General features: G+C 40.5%; 2 long non-coding RNA genes across 2 annotated transcripts; one reads left to right on the forward strand and one right to left on the reverse strand.

The window, feature by feature from the left end:
- Positions 1-1163: 1163 nt before the first annotated feature.
- LOC136438546 (uncharacterized) lies at positions 1164-3059 on the reverse strand. Its single transcript, XR_010756450.1, has 3 exons — positions 2900-3059; positions 2320-2405; positions 1164-1428 (listed from the first exon to the last, which is right to left on the reverse strand). It is a non-coding gene; the product is annotated as an uncharacterized lncRNA (long non-coding RNA).
- Positions 3060-4210: 1151 nt separating this feature from the next.
- On the forward strand, positions 4211-7796 carry LOC136438012 (uncharacterized). The gene is made up of 4 exons (XR_010756361.1): positions 4211-4309; positions 4605-4700; positions 5159-5298; positions 5590-7796. It is a non-coding gene; the product is annotated as an uncharacterized lncRNA (long non-coding RNA).
- Positions 7797-18204: the final 10408 nt, after the last annotated feature.

The raw sequence follows: 18204 nt of genomic DNA on the forward strand, positions 1-18204 counted from the left end.
GGATCCCCGAAAAAACTAAATAGGATGGCACCAAGGGTACACTTTGAGATTACACAGATTAATAGATTTGCACAGATTAATAAACTTTTGACATTACTATTGCCATTTCAAAAACGTTTGTGATCGTTAAGGTAGCTCAAAGTCATCCGAACACGACTAGCTATAGATGATAATTATCATTCTTCTAAATGGAATGTATTGTGCAGTGCAGGTACATACGTCTGGTGCCGAGCATCCTTTTTTCAGTTTGAAAACGGCCACACCAACGATGGCCGCGGCGCACACTGCTGCTGCAACCACCAGGCCGATCATCTTTGCACTCAGACCGGTTCTCGGCGTCTCAACTGCAGGGAGAGATGTCAGTATGGTAAATCTATCTTCGTGAATAACTTCATCAGGTTTGTAAGTAATTCACGAGTTAGTACGTTCTTTCAGCACAATGACAGTCATGTTTGCGACCGCATTGTCCTTGTTACAACGCCACCATGCGGTAAGGAGTAGCAAGGCATGTTTTTCCTTGATCAAGGCAACTGAAAGCAGTCGAAACGTTGATGAAGATGTTGACTGGTTGTGGTATAGGAACTTTACCTCTAAGTCAATTTGTATATGCTAAAGTCCAAAACTGTGTGTGTTACTATAACCTGTATCTGAGGGTAGACAAATGTAATACGACGGTGTTTTGAGTCCTGTTTTTGTTTTTTGAAATACCAACCATCTCAGTTGTTGAGGAAGACAAATGTGATGCTTTATATAAACATCAGTGTGCATGCAAAGCTGTTTTCTTTCGTTCATTGTACCTTCTTTTTTTCTAATTTCCTTGAACTTTGTCATAGACACGGTATAGAGCTGGTATCAATAACTTTATATTTAAGTTTCATTTATTTGCAAATTCACGCCCGTAGGCTAATTACATGCTTACGGTACAAACAGTAGAAATGGTAACAATGGTAACAAGTGTCTATTCTATGCATCTAACTAATATTTCTACATACAACATTACTGGGATGTTTGACTTCTTCTTTGGAGGCAGTGGCTGATAAAAAGTCCCAAGTTTTAATGGTCAATGGGTTTTGTGATTCTAGTAAAAAAATGTTTCTTGATAAGTATAAAGAAAAGGATACAAGAATATCTGAAAAAAAAAAACACTACGAAGTTACCTCTGTTGGTCAGATACACCGACGGACTTTTTTCTTGACCAGGTTCGGACGGGTCAAACCTGTAACCATAGCAAGTGATAGGTTGTCCCAAGTCCTCGGCCATCACGTTGTGTATGGTCAGGTTACAGCATAGACTGTCTGACAGACCACTGTTACATCTAACAGAGAACTTGGAGGGGGTATCGACAGAACTTGCGTTGTTTGGACCTCTCTCAAAGATGAGCTCAGACGGCACCCTATCGTAGAAGGCTTGCCAGACAAACGTATGACCCTGAATGGACAAGAGTTAAAGTTATCAGTGCAAAAATGCATGTCGCTTGTGTCAAGATTCTTAATAGCTTTTAAACTATATTATTATAAGTTTATTGCAAATTCATGCCCGTAGGCTAATTGCATATTGTTCATCATTATCTGTCCGTCCCCTTTGTGTTACGTGTACATGTACATGTACTTGCAATTAGCCTACTGGCAGGAATTTGCAATAAACTTTTTCATTGACAACAATGTCGAAGTGCAAAGTTTAACATAAAGTAAAACATAAGGCAAAATGTAATACAAGATCGTACTATACTGCTAGTCTTCAATAAGTTTCTATATCTACGGTACTAATGCGGGGTTTGATTTCTTCTTTGAAAGCAGTGGAAAATAAAAAGTCCCACACTTTCGATGATGAGTGGGTTGGATATGGGTATCTAATGATTGTATAGTAATATGAAGCAATCCACGATGCTTGCAACATATGATGACAAAATTTAGTTGATAAATTGTATATAATAGTTGGTAAACCTTCGAGATTTGTACTTTGTACTTGTACCATTGTTGTTCAATCATGTGCTAAAATGCTATATGTCTAGACATGTTTTGGATAGATTTTGAGCGTTTTCGCGATGTAATTGTTTTGGTTTTCTGTCTACTACATCCAGATTATGTTTTCAGTTATGTTGACCTCTGACCTCTCTCGTTCATCTCTCGTTTATTTTTGATTTCACGACATTTGTTTTGTTGAATTCGTAGTTAACCAATTGTTTGGTTTTTGTTTCATTTTATTTATTTGTGTAGGGACTCCAGGAAGAATAGTGCATATTGTATATCACTAATGGAGATCTAAATAAAACAAACAAACAAACAAACAAACAAATAAAGGTAACATGTTGCAACTTACCCCCATTCCTAACAAGCAGCAGTCCAATGTTACATCGTCTTGTAACAAAACAGTCTGGTTGGATGGTGTGACTGCATACTGAACAGCTAGTGTTCACACAAGAAGTTAATAATTACTCTAGATACATATTTGATACCTAAATGTACTCAATTGTGGTTGTCTTATAGTTTGTACATGTAGTTGACGCACCACAAACTGACAAACAATGAAAAGTAAATGTATGCCCGAATTTGGAATATCTATTTACGTGTATAAATATAAACCTCGACCTAGTAAGACAGTGCTTGGTAATACGATCAGCAACACAGAAATGCATGCTCAGTCCTATAGTGGTCAAAAGTGTCATAGTAATGTTAGTCTAATGTTAATAAAACCTTACTCTCCAAGCAGAGGTTGTAGGAGGAGACCGTTACCTTCTTCTGATTGGTTAATCAGCGAACTCCTTCAATCAACTAAAACCGGTGCTACTATCTGAGGAAGTTAAAGATCTTTTCAAGTTCTCCTTCGAGAGTACCCCCCACTCCCTGTCACCCTTACAGCATACACGACAACACTTATCGACGCAACCAATAACACTCACCGGAAACTTCACACAGTCCGCAAGCTATGAAGATGACGTAAACAATTAAAAACGAATACATGACCAATGACATGCTTTCTACTATCTCAGTACCGTTTACAAGAGATCACGGTCTACTTCCGCATTGATTATTACCCATGTTAACTTGCGCCAGTGACCTACACTGTGACCTTGTCCTTTGACACGGATGTTGACAAAGAGTTATGTACCCAGTGACTGCCATTGTTTACTAAGCCTATTGTTGACGTAGTCTACCATTATTACCGTTACCGCATATAAAGCTCTTTACACCTGCGGACATAGTTATAGGGGTTATGTTCAATAATCATTGACGCATGGTACTCTCTTTGTGATGTATAGTCCTTAGTCAATAGCTTTTATGTACTTAGAATATTGTTACAGATTAAAATTCTGTTCATGGCTAATTCCATTGTATTATCTTGTCTTTGTCAGCAGCCCTTTTGTAATATTCACGGGCTAGTCGGGCCGCCCCCGTCGTGCGTTTTGAACAGTCAAACCAATAAATGAATAAATCAATGAATATATTGTCCTGTATTAAATGCAGCCCGAAAAATATATTTGTTCTATAATATAACAAAATAACAAGGTTTTTCTTAATCGCCATGATATATCTAAGATTCTGTCCTCCATAAACGAGAATCTTCAAACAAAAGACAATGAAGTGTTCTGACAGACGGCAAATTATTACGAGATTTACGGTAAGGGTTGCCTGGTAAAACAGGTTGATCAACATTTACAAAGTCGGGTCAAAGGTCATGTGAAAGACTACTGTTGTCTCTTGGCTTGTGTGCCTTGCTTGAAATCTAGACAGAAGAGTCAACAACATTTGAAGCAGCACATTCAGATTATAAAGGTGAGTGTGTTGCCTTATGATATTTGTAACCTTAAAGTAACAATTATGACGTGTACCTCTTTTCCAAATACCAGTACCTTGTGACAGCGTACAATAACCAAATGCATGACAAGGTGGGGTAGTACTTATCCATTTGTCTAGGGCTTGATGAAAACTACGAATATGTAATTGCTGTATACAGGTAGTTACATGGGCTACATTGGAACAGTAGTAGCATACGCACTAGCACATAGGATTCAATATCGGCACAACATGTATTTATGTACGGTACAATAGACACAACGTGTCGAAATACCAACCCAAAAGGTGTTGCATTCAGAACTCCGTGTAATACCAGGTCAAGGACAACCATAGAATACGAACATTATCAATTCAACTTCAATGAAAGATGTGTTTCATTCAAGTATAGGCTAAAATTTCACATACATTCCAGACCTTGAGCATCATGACTACAACGCATGGACCGTGCAAAATGCTGCTAAACAAGATCACAATAGCAGCAAACATGCTCTTGTTGCTAATACTACATTGTTCAGGTGAGTCTATTGTATGTTTTCCCTACATTGTATGTAGTATGTATAAGAATTACTGATAGCATACATTGTATTTCGTAAATAGGTAGTGATTGCTGTATTTACAATCAAGGACATTATATCTATATATTAATGTCATTGGTACCATGTACGTTTATTTTGTTGCTAGTTGCAGTGAATGCCTTATCTATAATTAATGTTGTTTTGTAAACGTGGGACGTTTAGCCTCGCTGTGCTTTTGACTGGGGAATATATGTAACTGTTTCTATTGTTTTTATCTTGTTACACATTACTACAGCTCAGAGTACCAATATGACGACACCGAATTCTGCTCTCGTCACAGTAACAAACTCTACTAGCGGTATGATGGTCAATTCTACACAAAAGAGTACACGTAAGTGTTAACATAGCCAGTTTAATATCAAGGTTATTTTCATTTTATTTGAACGATCTGTGTTGTTGTAAGAATGAACATAGAATGTACAAAGTATAATGATAACTATGTAGTTATGTTTTCAAGTGTTTCGAAAAGAGAGAAAAGACGGTGATCAACTAAATTTAGCTTAACATTAGTCCACAGTTTTGTTTGTGTTTGTGTTTGTTTTTGCTTTTCAATGTTAGAATGTAGCATTATATCAATTCATGTTTTACATTTTGCTTCCTGTAGACCACATGTGGTCATTTTTGCATTTAGCCCATCTGGGCAGGAATATGCAATAAAGACTATTACTGTTATTATTATGTTCTCTTTTGAGATAACAACAACACAGATCGCCATACTTTGTACCTTGTACAATTGTTGTAGAATAAAGTTATTATTATAATTCATATCTATATGTATTCTTCTTCCAGCTCGCTTTATCAAGATTAATACTTCTATTGATAACTGGGCGAAGGCAGGCATCGCTATCGGCTTGACCCTTGGAGTTATTCTGGTCGCTGGGATCGTAGCTGGAAGCTGTCACTGTTGGTTAAGAAATCAAAAAGGAAGCGTACGTTATCATTACAATTATCCTCATTATTAGTTTTATATCTGATTCATTTGTCTTATTTAGATAAAATTATCGAAACATTTCAATCGTCATCATCGCAAATGTAAACGTTGTAGTATGTTTTTTTATAGTCGATGTGTTGGTTGGTTGGTTGGTTGGTTGGTTAGTAACGTACTAGAAGTATTTTTTTTACCAATTTAGTAATGAAAAGAAAAAAGTCTGCTCGGGGCATTTTCTAGGTAATTGTTTCAATATGAAAATTGATCTGACCCCCCTCTCCATCTCAATCAGGTGTTGGTACCAGATAAAGAAGAAGCTGAAGAAGAGGTTCGCCTTGCCGCATGACAACATCAGCATTCCATCCACAAGTGCAGCCATAAAGCAGCTAACTAACGCTAGGTATATCACACGAAAATATCCAGAAGTGACCTCATAACTACGTAGTTGCATTTTCAAATAGAGTTATCCTTACAGACTCAAATTCATTGTTATCTATACATATCTATGAAAATATAGGCAATGTTTTAGGAAGTGTATGATAAACCATGGCAGCATTTAGGGATTTGACAATGCATTTTTCCGATTTCATTACATGCAATATATTCACTGCTATCATTTGGGAATTTATAACTTTACAATGCCACCTGTATTCGCTAGGAGACGCTGTCACCCTTTATCAACCATGAGCTAGACAGTCAGATGATATCAGAGAGAATTGCACTCTAGCATTCAGAAATGGAGACGATATCCGTGTAGGGTTACATGTAGGCTACAGTTGGAAAATAGATAGTTGGGAATACACTGGGTATTATTATAGCTTTACCTAGAAACAGCATTGCACAGGCATGGTATGCATTAACCTGCCATGGTAATGAGTGTTGACACATTCAATATACATAGTACGTTATCGATCGTATGTAGATAAATAGTAAAAGACTTTAGGACATTTCTGTAACTTGTGAATGTGCAGAAAACAGACGGAGGCTGTTATTGCACCAAATTCTCTATGTGCCCTAGGTCGTTACCCCTAGCCAGGTTACAAAGACCAAAACAATACAAGATTTTTATTGTAATCGTATCTGACTGTCAAAAACACACTATGAGGTAATTGCTTCATACAACAGGTTTGTTAATCAGTAACTTTGTAAATGCCTACACTGTGGGACGTGCAGTTTTGAGTATACCGTAACGTAGCCATTTCATGCCAAGTCTAATAGACTGAGTATGTAAGATTTTACATGTGTCACCTCTTCTTGGACGTGTGCCAACCAGCTTTTGTTACATCATACATTTTCTCAAGAACGACAACAGATCACCGTTCGCGTTGGGCACGTACTCAACTACCAGCATGACTCGGACCTGGAAACATATCGTAACGTAGTTATAGCGTTGGGATCATGAAAATCGCAAGTAATCAGTATCTACAAATGAATGTTTACTCTAGAATAGAGGAGCTTTCATTTGCGTAGTCCTCAAGCCTGACACACGTAGCAAATTGAAGGTTACAATGGGGTCGTGTGGCGTAACGACAGGGTGTCGGACCAGAGCTAAGCGGTCCCTGACGCCACCGATGTTATGTCCTTGGGAAAGGCACTTTTCTCACTCAACCCAGGTGTAAACATTGATATATTGTTCTGTGTACGTAGCACTGTAATTAGTGTAAAGATGAGTTATGAATAACTTGAGTGCAGTGCCACGTCGTCCTTGTCAAAAGTGAAGTAAATTTAAAAAAAATTGAAGGTTGATTATCCACGTATACCGGACTATTAAATTGTACTCCGAAATATAGATTTAGGAGCTCTTGTGCGTGTAATCATCAAGCCAGGTTGAATGTGCAATCATACTGAAATTGGGATCACCTGATTTTGAGCAGTATCCAAGGAGTGTGACGACATTTGGGTGAGGGTTCAACAGCCGTATTATCATTCTGAGCTCCTTCAACATGTCGTCTCGAACTTCAGATGAGGCATGGGCTGAAGATTGGCATTAAACTTTGCAATAAACTTTCATTAAATCGTTAGCTCGATTGCGTTTTAGAGTAGAGGTTGTGGTCAACATGTAATCAAAATTAACATGAATATTATCAGTTTTGTTTGCATTAGATTATGTACATACTTACTATTCAAGGGTAGCTCCACCCTACCGTATTAGTTGCCTCAGTTCGACTTTGTATTCAAGTCTATCTCATACAGTGGAATACTTTATTTGTGTTGTTGCGCTAGTCCTGTGTATGTTATGTTATGGTGTTGATTGAGTCTAACAAAATAATTGCAAACTTGATTCGAAATATCAGAACGAAGCAAAGACTCGGACAGTCGGGCTACATATATTTTTACTGACATGAGAAGTTATATTGAAGGACTGGAAATAAAAACAGGCTTTAAATACTGCGAAGGAACTTTTAATGCATGTCTCAATGTATCAAGCATAGGCGTATGAAACTAAGGAGGTTGAAATACCAAGGAGGTTAAAATAGATTTTCAACCGCTTTGATGATACCTAGCCTGGTCATCATTTTCCTCGGTTCGGATAAATTGATAAATAACTGGATTTTAAAAAAAAGAATTATTAGATTATCGAACATTTTTAGTGACATCTACCAGTCTTCTTTGCAGAATGTATAGAATGTGCACAGTAGAGAAGAGTGATTGATGATGTTTTAATAAAGATTGTTTACTTACTTTCATTTTTTTCCCTTTTTTTCTTCTTTATTTAACCTTGAAAGTATACAATATACACTCATTCGGCCGGGGCCGTTTTTCAAGAGTTCAAGGTCAGGGGTCCTTTTAACATACCATCGGAAAATATAGATTTCTTTCATTAAAGAAATTTCTTTCATCAAAGTATGTTGATCATCACATTTTCTGTTTGCTACAGTATTCTTCAATCAGTGACATGTTTTCTTAAAGATAAAAGCTTCATTAGCATAATTATAGTCATGCGTTTAAGAGTTATCAGCCAAGGATTGATGTGTTCAAAAATTCGTATGTTTCCGAGAACCATAGTAGAATGGAACTCGTTGCCATCAAGTACCTTAGGAGCATCTTCACTAAATAGATTTAAAGAACGGTTCAGTCAGATATGCAAAGACTAGGTGTAACAGGCCGTTCGGTATAATATAACCAGCTCCTGCCACGCCGCGTGCTGGGAAGCTGGTGTGTTACGCCTCATTCGGGCGGTTATGCCGGCTATATACATACAGATACAGATAGCATGCATGTACAGTAATGTTTGGTGCGGTGTGGTGTCCTTAAATGCCCTAAGTGGTAACGGTGTGTACGCATGTGCAGTAATGTTTGGCAACGATGACCTGATGCCTAGTGATGTGAATAATGGTGAAAGACAGACCACGTGTGATCTGAGACCTCTGGAGTGGCAACTAACATCGGGAGAACTTAGCTGGCTTTGTTAAGAGTGTTGAACACCCCAGGCATTTCCTCAAGACATGTAAGCCTATGATTATGAACAAAGCCTGCTAAGTTCTCCTCAAACCCCGGTTACACATATAGCCGAACATGGCTCCCAGCCAATTTTGGCGTTAGGTCTGGAGCAGCCTGGCAAGTTTTAGGTTAAGAGTCAAATGTTATCAAAAAAGCACACCCTGACCACTACTGACTCACTCCCTACCACCAGGCAACCCTTTCCAGACCTCCCATTCATAGCTAAATTTTGGCGCATCGTCAATAAAGTTAAGTGTCGAAAATGACATTAAGAGCTTTTTGTATTTTTTTGCGAACATGGTGTGATGTGACAGAATCAATGCGACGGTGTGATCATTTTACCCACCCTGGTTTCGTATTTCCTAGCACCCCACATATACGCCGACCTTTCCCACTAAAATGTTTGATGTGGGCATTGATCTTAACGTTTTATCTGTTTCTGTAACTGTAAATTTCATTCTCATCCTCGAGCTCGAGTACAGGACTGTCACAAAGGTCACCCCGCCTCTCTTTTCTTCTCAATTGTTTACTTAAATCTCAGTTATTGATAGTAAGTTTCTTCCGTTATCACTCTATTTCTTAGTTAATTTTGCCAATCACCATCTTTTTCAGTCGTTGGTTTCGTAAGTTCTTCTGTGTGTAGTTATCTCACTCCCCTCCCTACCTAATTCCTACTTCCCTGGCTTTCTCTCTGCAGTCCTCTCCAGTAGTGTTCTCAAGCTGAGTGATCAATGATTCTTTGTGTAGAAAGTGGGACCACTGACCAAATATGCCACAAGGATACTACAAAATATATATTCAGTCAGTCAGTCAGTCAGTCATTCAGTCAGTCAGTCAGTCAGTCAGTCAGTCAGTCAGTCAGTCAGTCAGTCAGTCAGTCAGTCAGTCAGTCAGTCAGTCTCAGTCAGTCAGTCAGTCAGTCAGTCACTCACTCATTCTCACTCTCACTCTCACTCACTCTCACTCTCACTCTCACTCTCACTCTCACTCACTCACTCACTCGTTCACTCTCTCTCATTCACTCTCACTCATTCACTCTCACTCACTCTCTCACTCACTCTCAATTACTTACTCACTAACTCTCAATTACTCACTCACTCACTCACTCACTCACTCTCACTCACTCACTCACTCACTCACGCACTCACTCACTCAATCACTCTCTCATTCACTCTCACTCACTCACTCTCAATTACTCACTCACTCACTCACTCACTCACTCTCTCTCTCTCTCTCTCTCTCTCTCTCTCTCTCTCTCTCTCTCTCTCTCTCTCTCTCTCTCTCTCTCTCTCTCTCTCTCCCTCTCTTACACTGTGTGTTATGAATCTAATATTAGCAGAGAATGGCGTCCTTTGTACCGATGTCACCCCGCCTCTTCACTGGGAGGGGCATACTGTAATTCTTGATTTGTTAACTGTCACTTAATTTTAGCTGATTTAATGGTCACTAGTCAGCCGCTAAAATTTCATCGTCGCTAATATTTAATCACTAATATTTGAGACAGTAATGTTTGTTCCCACCTTTAAATTAAATGCTGTGACCTACTCCATTTCCCCAAACCGCTATATTTTCCTGCCGCTATATTAAAGTGTTTCACAGTAATCATAACATTTGACATTTCACGTAGTTTGCAAAAGCTGGGCGTGAATCTGAATGTTAGATAAATTTGAGAACACGGGCAAGTTCTGTACAGTCGGAGGGTGGACAGCGCTGACGAGCTGACTTACCTGTAACACGACTTCGTCATCGTCTAGGTACTACTAACATACCTGTAAGCACAAGTGTTAATTCGTTCTCGCTTAGACTTTGCTAATGATATGTATGCTACGTAGTGAATAGGTTTCCAAATTTACAGGTGGAATGGACTCCACTAATGTTATCGTGTCCGTACAGTGTTGTCATGTAGCGGAACTTGTGCGTAGCGTTTTATGGTCACAGAACACAGTATCTTTGACTTTGGGCGAGAAAAAAAAGACTTAAACACTACATAGATTTTACCTGAAGGTAAACATTACGTCATATTTTCGAAGAAAGTATTTGTGTGAAAATGAAAAGTCACAAGCAAACAATTTTTGTCATGTTAGGTCTAGACGAAATCTACCCGGGTGTCCTGGACAGTCTGAGAGTGGACAGCGTCTGCTAACAGACCTGAATCTGGGCTTGACCATCGTCTACTCCAACAATTCATGTAAGTACATGCGTTCATTCTTCCCCCCTTTCACCGGTGAAATTTACCGAGCGCAATTCGTCATATTTTCCTGTCAAACATCACATCACCATAATCAAGTCCCTTCATTTTTCTACACGGGAATCGAACAGGAAGTTCGTTCCCTTTATATCTTGGTATTTCTGCAGTATTTTCTGACCAAAATGTCTAGCTTAATATGCAAAGAAAAAGTTGATCGCTGAAGACAGTCAGCCGTGACCAGAAACTGAAGAAAAAATAGAATTTGCTGCGCACGTTGACTGAAGAAAAGGTAGTAAGAGACAAGTAGAATTTACACAAATTTTGTCTCAATTTAATCATTGAAGATCGTTTACAAATTGATGGCCTTTCCCTCCTCCGATTAGCCAAAGTGAGCGTCCGTATATATATAGACAGCAAACCAGGCTACCCGTTGTTACTTTTCACGTATTGCCAATATCACAACTGCATGCTTGTCTGGATAGTCGATCCTGCCGTGAATTTGGTGTCGAAAATTTGCACCACGTATAAGTAGAAAAGAAACAAAAAGTCACCAGTCGAAAAGCTCTTGTCAGGCTTTTTAATTCAAAGCTCTTTAACAAATCTGCTATCCCCACCTCCCCGGTGAACGCCCCCTTCCAGAGCAGCCACTGACATAACAACACGCCACAAAATCATATTTCGCAATGATTGAAAGGATTTCGATTCTGCTTGAGTGCCTTCCATGAGTGCACGTCCCCTTTTTTCTCTTCACGAACATGCATGAAAATGGCAGCCTTCATATGACTGCTTTCAGGCACACGTGTACCGCACGCGTTATAAATGATTTAATGTGATCTTCCCTGACAAGTTAACCCAAGTTGCTTTGTTCAAATCGAACAAATTAGAGTGAAGAATAAATTGCGGAAGCCTCTGATTGGTGTTGTGCATCACTGGTATTGTCCTGTTTAGTGGTTCAACAAGCGCCATAATTTCATGCCTCTTGTCGCCAGACTTTTAACCGATCATCTTGGCTGCACAAACCAAACCGGCTACTAACGTTACGGCTATCCCGTTTTTTTCCTCCCCCTATTTGCTCGTCCGATTGCGCTCGGTAACATTTCATTTGCTGACAACTAGTGAGCACGCCTACTCCGCCGGTTTTCCGCCCTACTCGGCCTCGCTCGTCCGCCCGATTGCGCTAGGCCAGATGAGAGTGTCAACACTGACTTTGTGTCGCAGAAGGCGTGTGACATGTTCAATAGACGTTCTACCGGCGGTATAAAGACAAAATGCTGTTACTTTTCATGTATTGCCAATATTTTACCTGCATGCTTGTCTGGATAGTCGATCCTGCAGTGAATTTGGTGTCGAAAATCTGCACCACATATAAGTATACAAGAAACAACAAGTCACGAGCTAAAAAGCTCTTGTCAGGCTTTTCAATTCAAAGCTCTTAAACACATTTGACGGTCAAGAACCACCGCCCTAAATACTTGTAAGTTCCTATAACAAAAAGTGTACCGGAATATATGTATCTCATTTTGTTTGTTTTGTAAAAACACAGTCATACACCAAGCAGACATTGTGTGCAAGTTTTGCTGAAATCGCTCTTTAAGTTTTTGTTAGAAAGGCAGTAGTCCGCAATAGTGATTGCATAAAAAAACTCGGTATCCTATCGCCTATGCCTATCGGAGCTACCCCGTCTTTTCTCGCCCTACCTAGTGGCCTCGCTTATCCGCCCGAATACCCTCGGTAGAATTTTTCATGCCAGTGCGCACAGACAATCACAGCACATAATTTTTGCCGTCTGAACTAAGCCCCCCTCTCACTGGACCCGCGTCACGTTGGCGACCTCGCTGCGACCGAGCGATTTGACAGCGCGCTCAACGAATTTCATCGATAAAAAACGAATCTTTTTACGCTTTTTGTGATTTTGCCCATCAATCTCATAATTCAATATTCCTAAGCGGCACATTTTGCCTTTAACGTTTGTTACTAGGATGATCAGATTGGTGTAGATAATGTGTAAACAAGGCCACCTGTGATCTGTGATATGTCTCCGAAGAACTTCGAACTCTGTTTATGATTATTATTAAACTTTGTTTTCGACTTTATGTGAGACTCTTGTTCTCCTCAGGCATTTTCCCATGTAAACTTATGACAATGAACAAAGACAGTTAAGTTCTCCTGAAACAAGTTCCCACACGATACAGATCTTGGGTGCCTGGTCCTGCACATGTAGCATGATTCATACCTCAATGGTAAGACAAAAGTCAAGCCAAACGCAATTAATATATGAGAACAATGCAATGAATAATTGAATCATCAACGAATAGATGGGGACATTAAAAAGGTGGTGACGGAGTTATCCGTGAAATTGTAAGCTTTAGACATCAAGTTGTGTTACCCCACAAGCCAACGTTCGTGGTCAGTCTCCTTGCTTATATACAATGGGCTACGGCTAGAGGTCCAAAGAGGAGTTTATCAACCTGACAACCTCCAAAATCAGTTTGAACATCACCCGCCTTTGAATTCTGCACGTACACGTTGACTAAAGAAAGGGAGGATGGCGAATTTATATCAGCAGCAGAACCTACACGAGCTTTGTCTCATCTAAAAAAAAAATCACAGAAGACTGACTGATGGCTCCTTTCCTCTCCGATTACCCGAAGGGGGTGTCCGTACATAAAGACAGCAAACCCGATATCCCCACCTCCCCAGTGAACGTCCCTTCCTCCAAGAACAGCCGCTGACAAACCAACACGCAACAAAATCATAGTTGGAAATGACTGAAAGGATTTTGATTATGCTTGACCGCCTACTTATGAGTCCTTTTTCCCCTCCACGAGCATGTCAGGCTAGCCTTTGTAATAGCTTTCAAGCACACGTGTACCGCACGCGTTAGAGCTTATCAATGTCTTAATAGGTTCTGCCCTGATAAATTGACCCATACTGTTTTTGTCCAACGTTCTACCGCGTCAAAAGCACTGAATCTAATCTAGGAAGCCTCTAACTGGTGTTATATCATTTGTATTCTTTTATGGTTCTTCAACAAGAGCGAGTCGTTTTATTCACCCCCGGTGCGAGACTTTTAGTCGATCGTCTCGGCTGCCCTGAACAAACAACCCGCCTACTCCGCCGGTTTCCCGCCCTCCTCGACCTCCCTCGTCCTCCCGATTGCGGGGTGCGCCCTATGTGCACCCTATGTGCGCGGGTGTTTCAGTCGCAACACAGAGTTTGTGTCGCCTGAGGCGTGCAGCATGTTAACGGTGGTATAAGAGGCAAAACGTTGTTCCTTTTCAGAAAGAAGTTCATTTTATGTCGGAAGGATTCACGAATAAGTGCATATGTTAAAAATCACCTGCACTCACACAGTTTCTACATGGCTATTACACTCAAAGTTCGTAAACAAATTAGACATGAGCCACTGCCCCCTAGATCTAGATACATGGCCCTTCATCGATCTACAGTGCACATGATTATGCGGGTGCTGCTGCCTGCCAATCTCATATGATGCATATCTGTCATTTGTTTCGAATATTTTCTGCGACTCCCAGGGTACCACCTTCCCAGTGTACGTCTCTTCCTCCGAGAATATAACGCCAGAAAATTATATTTTGCTATGATAAAAAAGGATTTTGATTCTGCTTGAGTGCCTACCTATCATTGCACAGAGGCCTTTTTTTCCTACTCAAGCATGTCAAGCTAGCCTTTATGACGGCTTTTAAGCACACATGTGCCGCACGCGTTGACCCATACTGTTTTTGTTGAACGTTCTACTGCGCCCACGAACTGAATCTAATCGTGGAAGTCTCTGACGGGTGTTTTATCATTTGTATAACCCTGTATGCTTGTTAAACAAGAGAGAGTCGTTCTATTCACCCTTTGCGTCAGACCTTTAGCCGATCGTCTCGGCTGCCCTGAACAAACTAACCCGCCTACTCCGCCGGTCTTACCGCCCTCCTCGACCTCGCTCACCCGCCGCCCAATTGCGTAGGGCCAGTGTGCCCGGATGTCAGTCTCAACACAGAGTTTGTGTCGCCTGAGGCGTGAAGCATGTTAACGGTGGTATAAGACACAAAACTTTGTTCCTTTTCAGAAATAGCTAGGTTCCTTTTGTGTCGGAAGGATGCACTACGTGTATCTGGATATGTCAACTATCTACATAAATAAGCAGTAAACAGTTTCAGCAAGGCTGTTTCACTCAAAGTTCGTATATGAATTGTACATGAGCCACTGCCTCCTGGACCTTTTCAGATACATGAACCTTCCCCTACAGTGCAGAATGGTATGCGGGTGACCCTTCCGGCCAATCTCATATCATATGCATATTTGTCACTTTTTATATTTCCTCATCCTCGACCTCGTATTACTAACTTACTTACTGCCCTTTATGCCTCCCTCGTATTGGGGAATAGAAAATAATACACACATACGAACACAAAAACATACTGACATGTGTATCATCAGTTTACCCTGTCGTGTCGTATCTAGATATGTTTGGCACCCAGTGTCGTGTAGAGATTTGTTTGACAACCCCTTGTCGTTTTTACCTGTTATGTAATGGGAAGTTGGGTACTATGGTCACAGAATAGTTTCTCATGAAGGTCAGCGGGCTTGAAACTGGCCCGTTCTTTCAGATCGTATGGATTATATTGCACAGTCTGCGTATAAATCACGCGCAATTGCAATATCGCAACTGTATCTCTCTCGGGAGAGTCGGCTGCAGTTATTTGTGATGTGTCGGAAAGATTCTTAAAGACATATTTTCTCATATCTTTGACTGTCTATAAAGAAACACATATAGATAAAGATACATAACATCTGCCCCCGGCCTGCAAAGACCCGTAACTACCGATGTAGTGTACCAGAATGGCGACTGTCAATCTCGTATCTGTCACATTTTGGGTACTGTTTGTGGTAGTACAGAATGAATGGCCGACACAATTGCCATCCTTCCTCGATATCTTCATACCCCTTGCTCTTTCTCTCTTCACTAATGATTGTAGTTTTCTGTCTTTATCTTACTTCGTCCTTTCTATTCGTCTCCGTCCATCTTTCTAAGTCATGGATTGAGAAACGTTTCTCTGTCTTTGTCGTTAGACTTCGACATGTTTCAAGAACATTCCAATCACTTTATAAAAGAATGTGCAAATCAAAAGATTCATTAGCATGCATGTGTGGTAACGTTTGTTCCTACGATGGCCAGATACTCGACCGGTGTAAATAATTTGTAAGACAATGCACCTGTGATCTGTGACATGTGGTGGTCGTTAACATGTCTCAGCAGAACTTAGAACTCTGTTCATGATTATGAATAATGACTTTGTTTTCGACTTTATAAGAGAGTATTGTTCTCTTCAGGCAGTCCAGTGTAAACTCATGACAATGAACAAAGACAGTTAAGTTCTCCAGAGATAATTTACCAGGCCACAGGTTACAGATCTCCGGTGCGCTGTCCTACGCCATTACTTATACCTGGTAGCGTCTTTGTAATGAGAAGGCTAAATGTCAAGCCAAACGGAATTGATATTTGATAACAATGAATGATTGAATCAATGAATAGATGGGGAGATTGAAAAGGAGGTGACGGAGTAATTTGTGAGACATCAAGTTGTATTCCCCACCAGTCAACGTCCGTGGTCAGTCTCCTTGCGCCAATAATATGGGCTACAGCTAGATGTTCAAAGAAGAAGTTATCAACCTGATAACCTCCAAAATCATTTTGAATATCACCTGCCTTCTTCACCTTCACGCTGAAAGGGAGGATGACGAAATTTTATCAACAGTAGAACTTACACGAGCTTTGTCTCACTTTGATATTTTCACAGAAGACCTCACACGTTGATGACCTGCTTTCCCCTTCGATTACCCGACGGGGATATCCGTACATAGATACAGAGTTCTTTTTTCCCTCCACGAGCATGTCAAAATAGCTATGGTCGTTGCAATAGCTTTCAAGCACACGAGTACCGCACGCGTAAGAGTTTATCAATGACTTAATGGGTTCTGCCCTGACAAATTGACCCATACTGTTTTTGTTTAACGTTCTACCGTGCCTACTCCGCCGGTTTCCCGCCCTCCTCGACCTCCCTCGTCCGTCCGATTGCGTTAGGCCAGTGTGCCCGGATACGATGTCAGTCTCAACAGAGTTCGTGTCGCCTGAGGCGTGTAGCATGTTATCGGTGGTTTAAGACACAAAACGTTGTGACTTTTCAGATAGATGTTTCTTTGTGTCGGAAGGAAGCACTACGTGTATCTGGACATGTCAACTCTTTACAAAAAGTATTTTTGTGAAAATTAAACGTCATCAGTAAACCGTTTAAACCAGGCTTTTTCACGCAAAGTTCGTAAATGAATTAGACATGAGCCACTGCCTCCTAGTCCTTTTCAAATAAATGGTGACCCTTCCGGCGCGCCGGCCAATCTCGTATCATGCATCTCTGTCACTTTTTACATTTCCTCATCCTCGACCTCGTATTACTTACTTATTTGCTACACTTTATGCCTCCCTCGTATTAGGGAATATAAACCGGTGTAAATAATTTGTAAGACAATGCACCTCTGATCTGTATCATGTGATGGTCGTTAACATGTCTCGGTGGAACTTAGAACTCTGTCAATGATGATGATTAATGACTTTGTTTTCGACTTCATTGGAGAGTCATATTTTCCCCAGGCATTTGCCAATGTAAACGTATGACAATGAACAAAGGCAGTTAAGTTCTCCTGAAACAAGTTACCTCAGGTCACAGATCTCAGGTGCCTTGTCCTGCACAGGTAAAATTGCTCATACCTGGCAGCGTCTTCTTAATGGGAAGACAAAAGTCAAGCCAAACGCAATAGATATATAAGAACTTTGCAACGAATGATTAAACAACGAATAGATGGGGGGATTAAAAAGGCAGTGTCGGAGTTATCTCTGAAATTGTAAGCTGCAGATATTAAGTTGTATTCCCCCACTAACCAACGTTCGTGGTCAGACTCCCTACGTCTAAACAATGGGCTACAGTCAAAGGTTCAGAAATGAGGTTTTCAACCTGACAACCTCCAAATCAATTTGAACATTACCTGCCTTTGAATTCTTCTCGTGCACGATGACTAAGGAAAGGGAGGGTGACGAAATTTTAACAACAGTATAACTTACACGAGCTTTGTCTCAGTTTAATTTGTTCAAAGAAGACTCACTGGTTAATGGCCGCCCGCCTCAGTTCCACTCTGATTAGCCGAAGTGGGTATCCGTACATAAAAACAGCAAACCCGCTATCCCCAACTCCCGGGGGAACGCCCCTTCCTACC

Source organism: Branchiostoma lanceolatum, chromosome 7, assembly GCF_035083965.1.
Source record: "Branchiostoma lanceolatum isolate klBraLanc5 chromosome 7, klBraLanc5.hap2, whole genome shotgun sequence".
Taxonomy (NCBI): domain Eukaryota; kingdom Metazoa; phylum Chordata; class Leptocardii; order Amphioxiformes; family Branchiostomatidae; genus Branchiostoma; species Branchiostoma lanceolatum.